This window comes from Lepidochelys kempii, chromosome 3 (assembly GCF_965140265.1).
Source record: "Lepidochelys kempii isolate rLepKem1 chromosome 3, rLepKem1.hap2, whole genome shotgun sequence".
In the NCBI taxonomy this organism is placed as follows: Eukaryota; Metazoa; Chordata; order Testudines; family Cheloniidae; genus Lepidochelys; species Lepidochelys kempii.
The window spans coordinates 12,158,057-12,170,812 of NC_133258.1; positions in this window are offsets into that span (position 1 = coordinate 12,158,057).

Consider the following 12,756-nt stretch of genomic DNA (forward strand, 5'->3'; position numbering starts at 1 on the left):
TCAAAACATCCCATTTTCTAAATGAAAAGGGTTTGGTTTTCAGGTCCAAGGGGTTTTTTGATGAGAAAAATGTTAAGTCAGAACAAGGTAAAATAAACTAAACCGGTCAAAACTGAAACAAAATGTTTTAAGATTAGCAAAATGAAAATGTTTAATTGACCTGATTTGACCTTTTTTTGGGGGGGAATTTCCAGTTTGTGAAAATTTTTGAGAGTTTGACATTTTGTCCTGATTTGAGAAGGGAAGACATTTTTCAAATCTCCAAAATTCTCATGGGACAAGAAAACTGTTTCCTGTTTGCTGTAGAAGAACCGGAGTCCTGTGCCCATTCTTCAGCTCTACAGGCAACTGGCCAAGGTGTGGGTGGGGCCTTGGCTGCCCTCACTGCATGCTAGCCAGTGAGTTGGCTGGGCATGTGATGCCCAGAGAGGAAGGAGTTAATTATTAGTCTTGGAGCAAACAGAGGACTCAGAATCAAAATTCCTCTCTGAGGTGATGCTCCTACTTGCTGCAAGACTGGAATCTAAAGGTTTCCTCTGACCCCATTGGCAGGTTGAAGGAAATTTGGGTGAAAGTGATAGATTTCATGATTCTGCAATGTCCTGGACATGGGTGGTCAGTCCTAGTGGTCAGACACAAGAGTCAAAACAGAAGACAGCATCAGGTGCCAAGCCATGGGTCGGAGTCTGAGACAGCTTCAGGGTAAGGAGAAGAGCAGAGACTTGGAGTTGGGCAGGACAGCAGGAACGGGATGTAGACGGGAGTCTGGGCTAGGAGGAGAGGAACGCAGGCCTCAAGAGTCAAGTAAGCAGGAGGGGTCGGGTCCATAGTAGGATCCAGCCAGTGATTCCTTTACTTGCTGATACAACCTTCTGTTGTTACTTCCTGGTTTATATAGCACTCCTCAGCCAGTTGGGGTCAGGGTCCTCTGCAAGCGAACCCTTTCCTGGTTACTTGGGTGGCAGTTATGGTGAGAGTGCTGACTGTGAGCCTGGGTTTGAGGCCTGTGATCCCTCATAGATTCCAAAAGGAAGAAATGAGAGCAGCAGAATAAGGAAAATAGACTTCAAAGCAGCAGGCTAGGTCCTGCCTTAGTGCAGTGGGCTGGACTCATGACCTCTCTATGTCCCTTCAAACCTTACATTCCTATGATTAACATAGATCTTCTCACCCTGTGAGGGAAGGAAGTACTATTCTGTTATTCTTTTTAACAGATGGCAAACAGAGGCACAGGGCCGATTAAGTGACTTGCGCAAGGTCACATAGAAAAAATAAAGTTAAATTGAAATAAACCCATAGATCAGTCCTTGAGACCTGCACTGATGTGTAATATTGCTGAACACTGTTAAACAGCCGCCACATGCCAGCCACATATGTGGCTGTATTTCAGTGGTATTCTGACATGTCACATCCTTTGCAATGAGTTTTGGGATATTTCAGGATGAAAGACACTCACAAACCACAGTGATGAGTACAGGATAGATATTATTATCTCTACTATGTCTTAACTCTTGTACAGCACTCTTCGTACACACATCTCAAAGTACTTTTAAGAGAAGGCTAAATTGAATTATTCTCATTTGAAGGCAGGGGAAAAATGAAGCACATAAAAGTGAAGGTAAGATTTTCAAAAGCATCCAACTGATTTATGAGCACAAATCCTGCTGAAAGTCACTGTGACTTTTGCTCCTAAGTAGAGCTGGGTGAATGATATATTTTTCAGTTCATTGGCAGTCTCGGGGGGAAAAAATCGGGCCACACTGATAATGAAATTTTTAAAAATATTTGGCCAATTGAGAAGTCCAAAAGAAATTCATTTTGTGTCAAACAAAATGTTTTGTTTTCACAAAATCAAAATGTTTTGTTTTGATTTTGGTCATTTTTGAATTGTTAAAAAATAAAATTCAAGGACATTTTGAATCTAAATTTTGTTTTCAAACCAAAAAAATCAAAATATTTCATTTTTTTCCCCAGATTTTTTTTCCAAGCAAACAATTTGATGAAACCAACACAAATTCACAAAATGTTTTGGTGCCACTGAATCTACATATTTTGGTGGGGTTTTTTTGGCCAAAGAGAGTTTCAGCTCAAAACTTTTGCCTTTTTCTACTCCTAAGTAATTTAGACACCTTTGACAATCTCACCCAATGTGTCTTGCCTTGTCACGTATCAGACTAATGGAGATATTAGTTAGAAAGGCACCACAGTAGAACCTCCATTTTTATGAACACCAATCTTGTGAATGACCAATTATACCAACCGTTTTTCCCAACAGAAGAAAAAGCACATAACAAACATGATGATAATGAAGAACAACTCAACATCCACCCCTTCCTATTCTGATGCCTTCAATGCATTGGAAATTCCAGTGGTTTGAAGAAGAAAGCAATATAGTGCACCATACTGTAATTTATGCACAAGGCCTATTCTCATTTTGGCATTTTTGATTTGATAAACTTCAGAGTTTTATGAACTCCTACTTTTTAAAATAGGGGTTCTATTGTATATACACATGTATATATGATATATTTTAATGTATATAAATGTAATATATTATTTCTTTCTTCTATAGTTTGTCTGACATACTGTATCCTAATGTTCCTCTATGGTAGTTTTGCTTTAGTTCAGTGAAGTCAGCCTGCCATGTTTTATTCCATGTTTAATCAGTTGATATGCATAATCCTGGAGCCATTTATTGCAAGCACATCACAGGCCATAGACACGGTACACCTGACCTGGCATTTACTCCTGCTCACACATTCTTAGTGTGATCCATAAAGGACATTTGGCATTGCTCTGCCTTGCCAAATCCACCTGAGGGTTAGATTTCATATGTTCTCTTTTGCATCAGTTCCTTTAAAGATGGTGCTTTCTTTAATGAGCTGTCAGAGCTAAGCATTTCTCTGAAGTTAAACAGAGCTGTAGCTTCCTGGCTTTATTTATTTTACTAGCTACTAAGCAGCTAGATACACCAGAAAACTTTGTGCAGACGCAAGCCCTAAGTCAATGGGACTTACATGTATGGGATGCTTAGAATATCAGACCCATTGTGCCATTTTTAAAATGTGACCATTTAACGTAGGAATGTCGAAGCAGAAGATTTGCCATATTGCACTGGGACATACTTGGTTGGTCTTCTGACAATGGCTAATATCTGATTCTCCAGTAAAAGGCAGAAAAAAGTCATGAAAGCACCCAGAATACTGACTGCTAATAATGGGCTAGGATGTGCTTTGCGATTGCATTGGGATATGGGGGAGGGTTCCAGGAGCCTTGCTTCCAGATTGTGCCACCCACATGAAGCCTGGAACAATCTAGGGGTACTCCAGGAGGGAAAGGTGGCCCCTGATGAGCAATTCCAACCAGATTTTCCCTGGTGTGGTGCCGCTCAGCAATGCTTTTCCCCAGTGTAAACCACACAGGATGGTTGTAGAGGAGTTTGATCTGCAAAATGTTCAAGAAACTTGCTCAGATTCAGGCTTCCTTAGCTCAGAGTCATTGAAAGATCTGTTAAGGTTCACAGCACTTTCAAGGAAACCTGGGTCCTTCTTTGAGTGAATTTGGCCCCAAGTTTCACTGGCCTTTTCTCAGCTAGGCAAAATTCTGTGATGCAACTTGGTCCTTTCAACTGAGTTTCACTTTGGGTTGTTGGGTTCATTCAAACCTGAAACTCAAGGAGTGAAAAAACAGAGTTGGTACAATCAGTTACATCTCTACTAACTTCAATGGCTTGCTTATATCAGGTCTTGAAGTTAGCCAAGGAGTGTAAATTTGGCTGGTCAGGAAATGGCCAGGAAATGGTTGTCCCCGGAATCAGGACAAAAAGCCAAAATCTATCCAATTTGCCCACATCTTTCTTAAAGTGTGGTACACAGAACTAGACTAGAAATTGGCTGAGACCTCATTAGTGTGAAGTAGAGTGGGACATTTACATTCCATGTCTTACATATATCACTCCTGTTAATACCCCCCAGGATGATACTAGTCTTTTTTGCAACTGCATCACATTGTTGACTCATAGTCAAATTGTGATCCATTATAACCCTGAGGTCCTGTTCAACAATATTACTGCCTAGTCAGATATTCCTCATTTTGTTCCTGTGCATTTGATTTTTTTTCTATTTCAGAGTAGTAGTTTGTATTTCTCTTTATTGAATTTCATCTTGTTTGAATTCAGACCAATTCTCCAACTTGTCAAGGTCATTTTGAATTCTAATCCGATCCTCCAAAGTGCTTACAGCCCCTCCCGGCTCAGTGTCATCCACAAATTGTATAAGCATATTCTTCACTCCGTTATCCAAGTCATTAATGAAAATATTGAACAATATCAGAAGCAAGACAGATCCCTGCATGACGCCACTAGATACATCCTCCCAAGATGACAGCAAATCACTGATAACTACTCTTTGATTATAGTCTTTCAACCAGTTTTGCACCCACCTTAGAGTCATTTAATTTAGACATATTTTCCTAGTCTGCTTATCAGAATGTCACATGGACCTGCATAAAAGGCCTCACTAAAATCAAGATATAGAATCATAGACTCATAGAAGATTAGGGTTGGAAGAGACCTCAGGAGGTCATCTAGTCCAATCCCCTGCTCAAAGCAGGACCAACACCAACTAAATCATCCCAGCCAGGGCTTTATCAAGCCTGGCCTTAAAAACCTCCAAGGATGGAGATTCCACCACCTCCCTAGGTAACCCATTCCAGTGCTTCACCACCCTCCTAGTGAAATAATGTTTCCTAATACCCAATCTAGACCTCCCCCACTGCAACTTGAGACCATTGCTTCTTGTTCTGTTATCTGCCACCATTGAGAACAGCCTAGCTCCATCCTTTTTGGAACTCTCCTTCAGGTAATTGAAGGCTGCTATTAAATCCCCCTTCACTCTTCTCTTCTGCAGACTAAAAGATATATCACATATATCATTCCCCCCCACCCACACACACACATTCACTAGGCCAGTTAGTCTCTCAAAGAAGAAAATTAGGTTGGTTTGGCATGATTTATCCTTGCCAAATCCATGTTGGCTATTACTTATCACCCTGTTATCCTGTGGGTGCTTACAAATTGATTGTTTACTATTTTGTTCCAATATCTTTATATGTATTGAAGTTAGGTTGACTGGTCTATAATTTCTGGGGTTCTTTTTGTTACCCTTTTTAAAGATAGGTACTAAGTTAGCCATTCTCCAGTCCTCTGGGCCCACCCGTGTTCTCCATGAGTTCTTAACGATAATTGCTAATGGTTCCAACATTGCTTCAGCTAGTTTCTTATGTGCCCTATGGTGAATTTCATCAGGCCCTGCCAACATGAGTATATGCCACTTATCTAAATATTCTTTAAACTGTTCGTTCCCTATTTTGGATTGTGATCCTTCCCTTTTGTTGTTCATATTCACTGTCTTAAATATCTGGTCACAATTTACATTTTTAGTCAACGCTGAAACAAAATAAGCATTAAACAGCTCAGCCTTCTTGATGTCATCCCTTATTAGCACTCCTTCCCCACAAAGCTGAACTACACTTTCCTGCATCTTTCTCTTGCTCCTAAAGTATTTATAGAATCTCTTCTTATTGCCTTTTATGGCCCTTGCTAGGATTTACTCATTTTATGCCCTAGCCTTTCTGATTTTGTCCCTACAGTCTTGTATTCTTCTTTTATACTCCTCCTTAGCAATATGTCCATGTTCCCACGTTTTGTAGGAGTCCTTTTTGATTTTCACATCATTAAAGAGCTCTGATGGAGTTGCATTGTCCTCCTCCTATTCTTTCTGTCTTTCTTTTGCATCAGGACAGCTTGCTGTTGCGCCTTTAGTATGGTCTCTGTGAGAAACTCCTGGCTCTCTTGAAATCTTTTTTCCCTTAAATTTTCTTCCCAGGGGACCTTATCCCGCAGGTCTCTGAATTTATTAAAGTTTGCTTGTTTGAAATCCGTTTTCCTTATTCTGTTGCCCTCACTCCTTCCTTTCCCTCGAATCATGAGATCTAGCATGTATCTAATGATGGTGAGGTTCTCAGGCTCAAATCCTAAAAAGTATTTAGAAGCTTACCTTCCTTTGAAATCAAATACAGTTGAGGATCTGGTCCTCCGATACTACAGAGATGGAGTGGAGCTGTACCTACATAGAAGGATGATTTTTTTGTGACTGCAGGAAGTGAAGCCCTTATTGACCAGCATCTTTCTCATTATTTATCGTTGCTCCGTCTTCGTCGTCATTGCTATCTGAGTTATTTAAATGGAACTTAGAGTTGTGGTTAGCGTAAAGATTTATTATGCTACAGCAAGGTTTGTTACATCAGAAAATGGTTTGTTGCTGCTAGGTAAAACACTCCATGTGCAATGAAAGTTACCTTCTATTATCTTCCTAATGGCATAATCTATTAGGCTTGTGGAGTAGGCTCCCAGTTGAACAGGTGGAAGCTTGCTTAGGACATTGAAAGCGAGACTGGAAAAAAAGCACAGCATGGGACAATCCTGCACTGGTTAGGAGGGGGATGAACTAGAGTTTCTGAACCTAGGAGTCAACCGCCCCCTAAGGTTGTGATTCTTTTGCCCTTCTCATATTGCTAATGTAACCCTTCTGCCAGGTGGCATCAGCAGCCACAAGGGATGGCTGAAGTATCTAGGGATTCCTCTTAACATTACAAAACAGAACTGTCTGGTGCTCCCACCCAGAAATCTAGGAAAACTATCCACCACACCAGGTGCCTCGAAGAGGGCAATACTTAAGGCAATACAAAAAGACGCCCCTCGGTTAGGGCATATTTGGTAGAGTTCTCCTGCCCTTTAGACACACAATAAGGATAACATTTCATTACTCCTGCATCCCAGACATAAGTGAATTTAACCCAAATATAGCCAACATTGATCACTTTGGCAAAGTAGACAAGTCTGCTGATCACCTAGGCAAAGGAGGTGTGTGAATGCAAATACGGTGTGCTCCAGATGGACCCTTCTTCCAATGCATCAATAGATGTCAGAGGAGAGCTTATTCCCTGGCTTGCACTAAGAAGGAGGGGAGTCCTAACCAGATGGGAGGAGAGTCCTTGGGTGGGTGGGGGGTGAAAAGGTCACTGACCTAGGTGGGGTCCAGGGCAGTCTGGTTTCTTTGTGGGTGTTTGGGAGAGGCTGGCGTCCCTTTGGGGCAGAAAAAGGTTGTGGTGCATTGTCAGTGGTGTATGGTGGGTGTGCTGGTAGTGGCAGGTGTGTCTGTGGGTGGGGGGAGTATAAGGTGCATAGGGGTGGTAGCCTTACCTTTTCCTCTCCTTGTTCTAGAGGTTGTGTGTCAGATACGTTATGTATAGAGCAATTGTAACTGACACACAACAGTGTTTATGTGTTGTAGGGATATAGAAATTGCCAGACTGGATCAGACCCAGGGGCCATCTAGTCCAGGACCCTATCTTCAACAGTGGCCAGTACCACATACATCAGAGGAAGGGATCAGATCCTGACATTAACAATTGTGGGATAATCTGCCCCTCACATTTGGTCTCATCCTGTTATTTAATAGTTATGGGTTACACCCCAAATCCTGAGATTCTTCCAGAATTTCGTTAATGTTACAATTACAACTGTGGATATTCTTGTTAGTCAGAGAAATGTCCAGTCCCTATTTGAAACTTGCTAAGTTCTCGGCCTCAACAACTTCCCATGGCAATGAATTCCACAGTCTAATTGTGTGTTGTGAAAAAATTCCTTTTATTGGTTTTGAACTGGCCACCTTTTTATTTCATCAGATGCCCCATTATTCTAGTGTTATGAGACAGGGAGAACAGAAATTCCTAATCTACCTTCTTTAGACTATCCACTATTTCATATACTTTTATTATTTGCATCCTACTATATATACAATGGAGAGGATGCAAACGATGTAAGTTTACATATTACATATTGAATCCATGTACATATATAAAGAATCAGATACAGTGTAATATAAAATCTTATTCAACAAATTACTTCATATAGGCCTGCACTACAAGCAACATTAGCACATAGACCAAATATTAAGTGAAAGTCAACAGCAAGGAGATAATGAAAACCAGCAGTGCATTGTATTAGAGGGAGGTCTATTGAGGTGCCATAGGGAGGTCGGTTTGGATACCCCAGGGAACAGTGTAATACCAGGACTTATTTAAAGTTCTCATTAATGATCTGGAAGAGGGTTACTGGAAACAGCATGTTACAATTAAATCTGCAGCAGATATTAAATTAGCATCTGTTGGAAATGAGGATTTTGAAGCATTAGAAAATCCTTCCTCGCAGCACCATGCCAGGTATGGAAGGGGTTACATCAGTGTCAGCTAAGAGGACAGAGAAATAATATAAAGGGACCCAGAGACATTAGAAATATTGGCAAGAAATACAAAAATTAAAATTCAGTTAGAATAATCCAAGCTAAAGTTTCTGTGGAAAATAACCCAGAAACAAATACAAAGTGGGAGAAAGTATGTGGTAAGCATGGGTTGCAAATGAGCTGGCAATATGTGAAGACAGCAAAGAAAGCCAATGTGATATTTTCAGAGCCATTGAGTCACTGCCCAGAGAGGAGCTAATTCATTTTCATGTATCACTCAGAAATAGGGACCGCACCTGATATAAGGCCTGATCCAAAGTCCACTGAAGTCAATAGGAGTCTTCCATCTCCGTCAGAGGGCTTTGGATCAAACCCATGTTCTACTTGGTTCTGGAGAGGTTAATACCCAAAAGGAATTGAAGTGCTTCCAATGCATCTGAGATGAGCAAAACTAAAATACAATTAGGAGACTGTGGAGGGATTGACTTACAAGGACAGAGCTGAAGAACTAATAGTGATGCAGCTTGGCTAAGTGATGACTAAAGGGGAACACTAAAAGAGCCCAAAGTTACTTAAAGAGTTTAAATGCCACGGAGGCAGAAGAATTATTTAGGGTGGGGATATTACTTTGAGCAATGGAATGAAATTAAATAGAAGAACATACAAACATGCCAAACCCATAAAAAATGCAGAAATTGGTCTTGTTTGGGGCTTAATTGGCTTTTGAGTTGCTTGTTGGCTAGTTTTTGGCTTGTTGCTTGTTTGGCTTGTAGCTGGTTGCTTATTGTAGCTTGTTGCTTCTTCTTTTTTTTTTTTGATCAGCTCCCGGCAAGTAGGGGCAAAGGGCAAGTTGGGGGGAGGGGAGAGTCAGAGGGTGCACAGCAGGACCACCACAGTCCCAGACTGCTCGCCGGGGGGGAATCTAGTCTCATCAAGTGTTGGGGTTCTTAAGGACTGGCTTGTTTTGGCCCTGTTTTAGCTTGATTTTTGACTTACTGTGAAAGTTGGGGTGTTTATTTACCACGTGAAAATTGGCAACTGTGGGAACATATAAGGCTGATTGTTAAGGAGGGAAAGAATCCTGATAGTGACAATGAAATAGTCTCTCATTGGAAGTGGTGGGAGTTTCAGTAACTGGGTCATTTAAAACTGGGCTGGACAAAGCAGAAGAGAATCTCCTGTAGGGGACAATCCTTCAGTATCTGGGGCCCTAGTACACTTTAAGGCCAGAATGGAAATCAGACAAGATGATCACAGTGGTCCCTTCGGGCCTTAAAATCTATAATGTTGGATGAGAAACACAGGCTACATCTTGAAGTTGTTTTTCGGGCAAAACTCCCCCAGAAGCCCAGAAAAGTCACACGCAAGGCAGACTGGTATTTTTAGGTGGATGGGCAGCCTAACAGTACATTGTACTTTCTGTCCATCATTTGTATGTGTGCCCATATTTCACACCTGGTATGAAATCATGGGGCTTGACCATCTAATCAGTTAGTGGCAATATGTTTGTGATGGTTCTCTATTTGGGGTTCCTTATTGGTGAGTGGGTCCAGGGGAAATTCAGCACAAGTGACCTGGCTTGTGTAAACTGAAGCTGAAAATGTTCCATATTTTCCCAAGTTCATCATTCCATTGACGTAACTTCAGGAGGGAGCTGCCCTCTCACCTTGAGCAGTCAATCACAACAAACAGAGCTGGAGCCCTTAAGCCTGGGATATTGGATATAGTGAAGAAAATACTATAAACTGTAAATCAAAGATGATGTCTAGTTTATGAGAATTTTGCCTGAAGACACATTTTTATTCCCAAAAGCCTCTTTGCTAAAGCATTTATTACTGATCCTAATTCCTCTTGCAAACTTAGTTAATACTCATGGATATCTTTTGCATACAGAATAGCACACATGCCGTTAGACTGATGTGTCTCACTGGCTGATGCTGGGATGAGCAGAGTAGACTACAAAGTGGAAGGGAGGATAGCTGAAAGGGATGTTTGGCTTCAAATAAAAGTATGTTATATATATATATATATATATACTTTTTATATATAAAAAGTTATTTCGATGAATTTTCCATTCTAATTAGAAATGTCACAAAGGTAACATAACCGTACAGGAACCTCCAAATATCTTGGACCTAGTTGTGCAATAGCCTGGGTATCTCCAATTCTTACTCCCATTTACCAGCCCAGGAATTACACAGAGCATGTTTCTTTCTCCCCCCACACCTGTAGTTCTGGCTAATGACAGAAAATGGGGTATTCACAGAACTATCAGGTCTTGGACTGAATCTAAGTTCTTAGTGTAAGGTCGACCCATACCAACAATGGCAGCTTTGAAGGCCTTCTTTCCACATAAACACCCTTGCACTTTCTCTCATGCCACACTTTATGCATGGGAAAAACAACATTCAGAACGCCACCAGCCTGCATGAAAACTTGTCCAGCAAGTGGGAAGTCTGTTCAAAGGGATTTGGCAGCTGACTGGGACTCAGAAGACCTGAGTTAGGGTCAGTCCCTAGCTCTGTCATATGCATGTAGTGTCACTGAGTAAGTCACTTAAGCCATCCCATGCTATGGTTCTCCCTTTTGTAATCCAGAACAATACCTCAAAGAGATATGGAGAGACATATGAATAGATAGCAAATTAGGCATGAGTCTGCAAAGTGATAGGGCACCAAAGCCAATGTGATTTGGGGCTGCCCTCACAGACACATCATGTCAAAGAGGAAGAAGGTAATACAATAATCTTTCTATAGACAGCTCTGGTCACCGCATCTGGAATATGCAGTCATTTCTGGGTACCACATTAATGGAAAGAGACTGACAAATTGGAAGGAATTCTGGAAAGAATAACAAAATGATCAAAATGATGGGAAGGGTTGATTTATTAGGAAAGACTGGAATAGCTTGGTGCATGGTTGATTAAAGGGGAGGGGACATGATAAGAATCTGTAAATATTTGAAGCATGTAAATGTCAAGGTTGGCCAGTAAGTATTTAAAGGTTTGCAAGGATCTTTCTTGAGAAGCACTGGGAATAAATTAAGAAAGAGAAAAGCCAAAGCTGAATGGCAGGAACAATGTTCTACTGGATAGCTATTAAAGTGTGCAAAAGTCTCCCATGGGAAGTGGTGGATGCCCTGTCACTTGGGATAATAAAGTTCTACTGGAAGACAGCACTATCAGGGAAAGGACATTGGACTGGATGGTAGCATTGCAACTGCTCCATTTCTAATTGTAAGTCATTCGATGATGTAGTGAAATAGACTCCCAAAGGCAACAGTGGAACCTTCCAATTCTGGATACTTTAACTCACTCACTGGAGAATACTCTAGAGTGTTGGGTCTCAACCTGGGGGACACAAACAGGTGTTGGGGTCATGATGACTTTGCCCTTCCTAGATTGCTAAATGGGACGGGGCGGGTCCTGATTTGGAAAAAAGTGTCTTGGTACGTAGGAAGTGGAGAGTCGCTGCCCTAGTGGATAATCTTGCACAACCCTATTCTATTCTGGTCAATTACAGTGTTCTGAGACCCTCTGATCCCCTTGTACTGGCAAGGGGAAGGACAATGGGGTGTGTGGGAAGTGGCGCAGGCTGAGGGCTGTGCTGGCCACTAGTTCCCGCAGCCCCCATTGGCCTGGAACGGCGAACTACAGCCACTGGGAGCTGCGCTCGGCCGAACCTGAGGACGCTGCAGGTAAACAAACCCTCCCGGCCCGCCAGCAGATTTCCCTCATGGGCCGCATGCCAAAGGTTGCCAATCCCTGTTGTAGAGGATCAGAGAGTTTTCTTATATCACGATAACATAAAACTCTCGGAAAATATAAAGCAAGCCTTATAGCAAGCCTTAAAATCTACGATGGGAATGACACACCTATTTTATGGTAGCTGTGCTATTCCTTTTGGAGCTATTCTAATATTACTGTACACTGAACGCCATGCAGTCCGTCCCAAGTCCCTTTGCAGATAAAGCTCCTTAGCATATTTTTCTGGAACAGTATCAACTACAAAACTAAATTCAAGAGACAGCGTTAATGTCTGATTAACCAAGATTGGAAGACTGTGTGGGAAAATCCAGAGGCTACAAACAGGGGTTTCGGTGAATTCAATGGTGGGAATCTTCCCTAAACGTCAGCACTGAACTATTGCCTCAACGTGGTGCTACGGACCTCTGCTGTTGGAGTTGCCATCTTTTGGATGTCATGGAAAACCACGCTCTGGATTCCCTGTGATCCTATAACGGGCCTGTGCCCCTTTTCACTACAGTAGTGGCATCTTTGCCAAATTCCAACTCATTTTATTCTGCTGACTTCAAATTACTCTTGTAGTGTCAGATAAATACAAAATCCTTCATTTTCTGCTCTGAAATGTTGTGTTGCCTTAACATGCTCTGTTAAACTCCACCACCCTGTTTCAGGCAGGTTTGTACCTAGCACGGCTCAGCCACGTCTCCA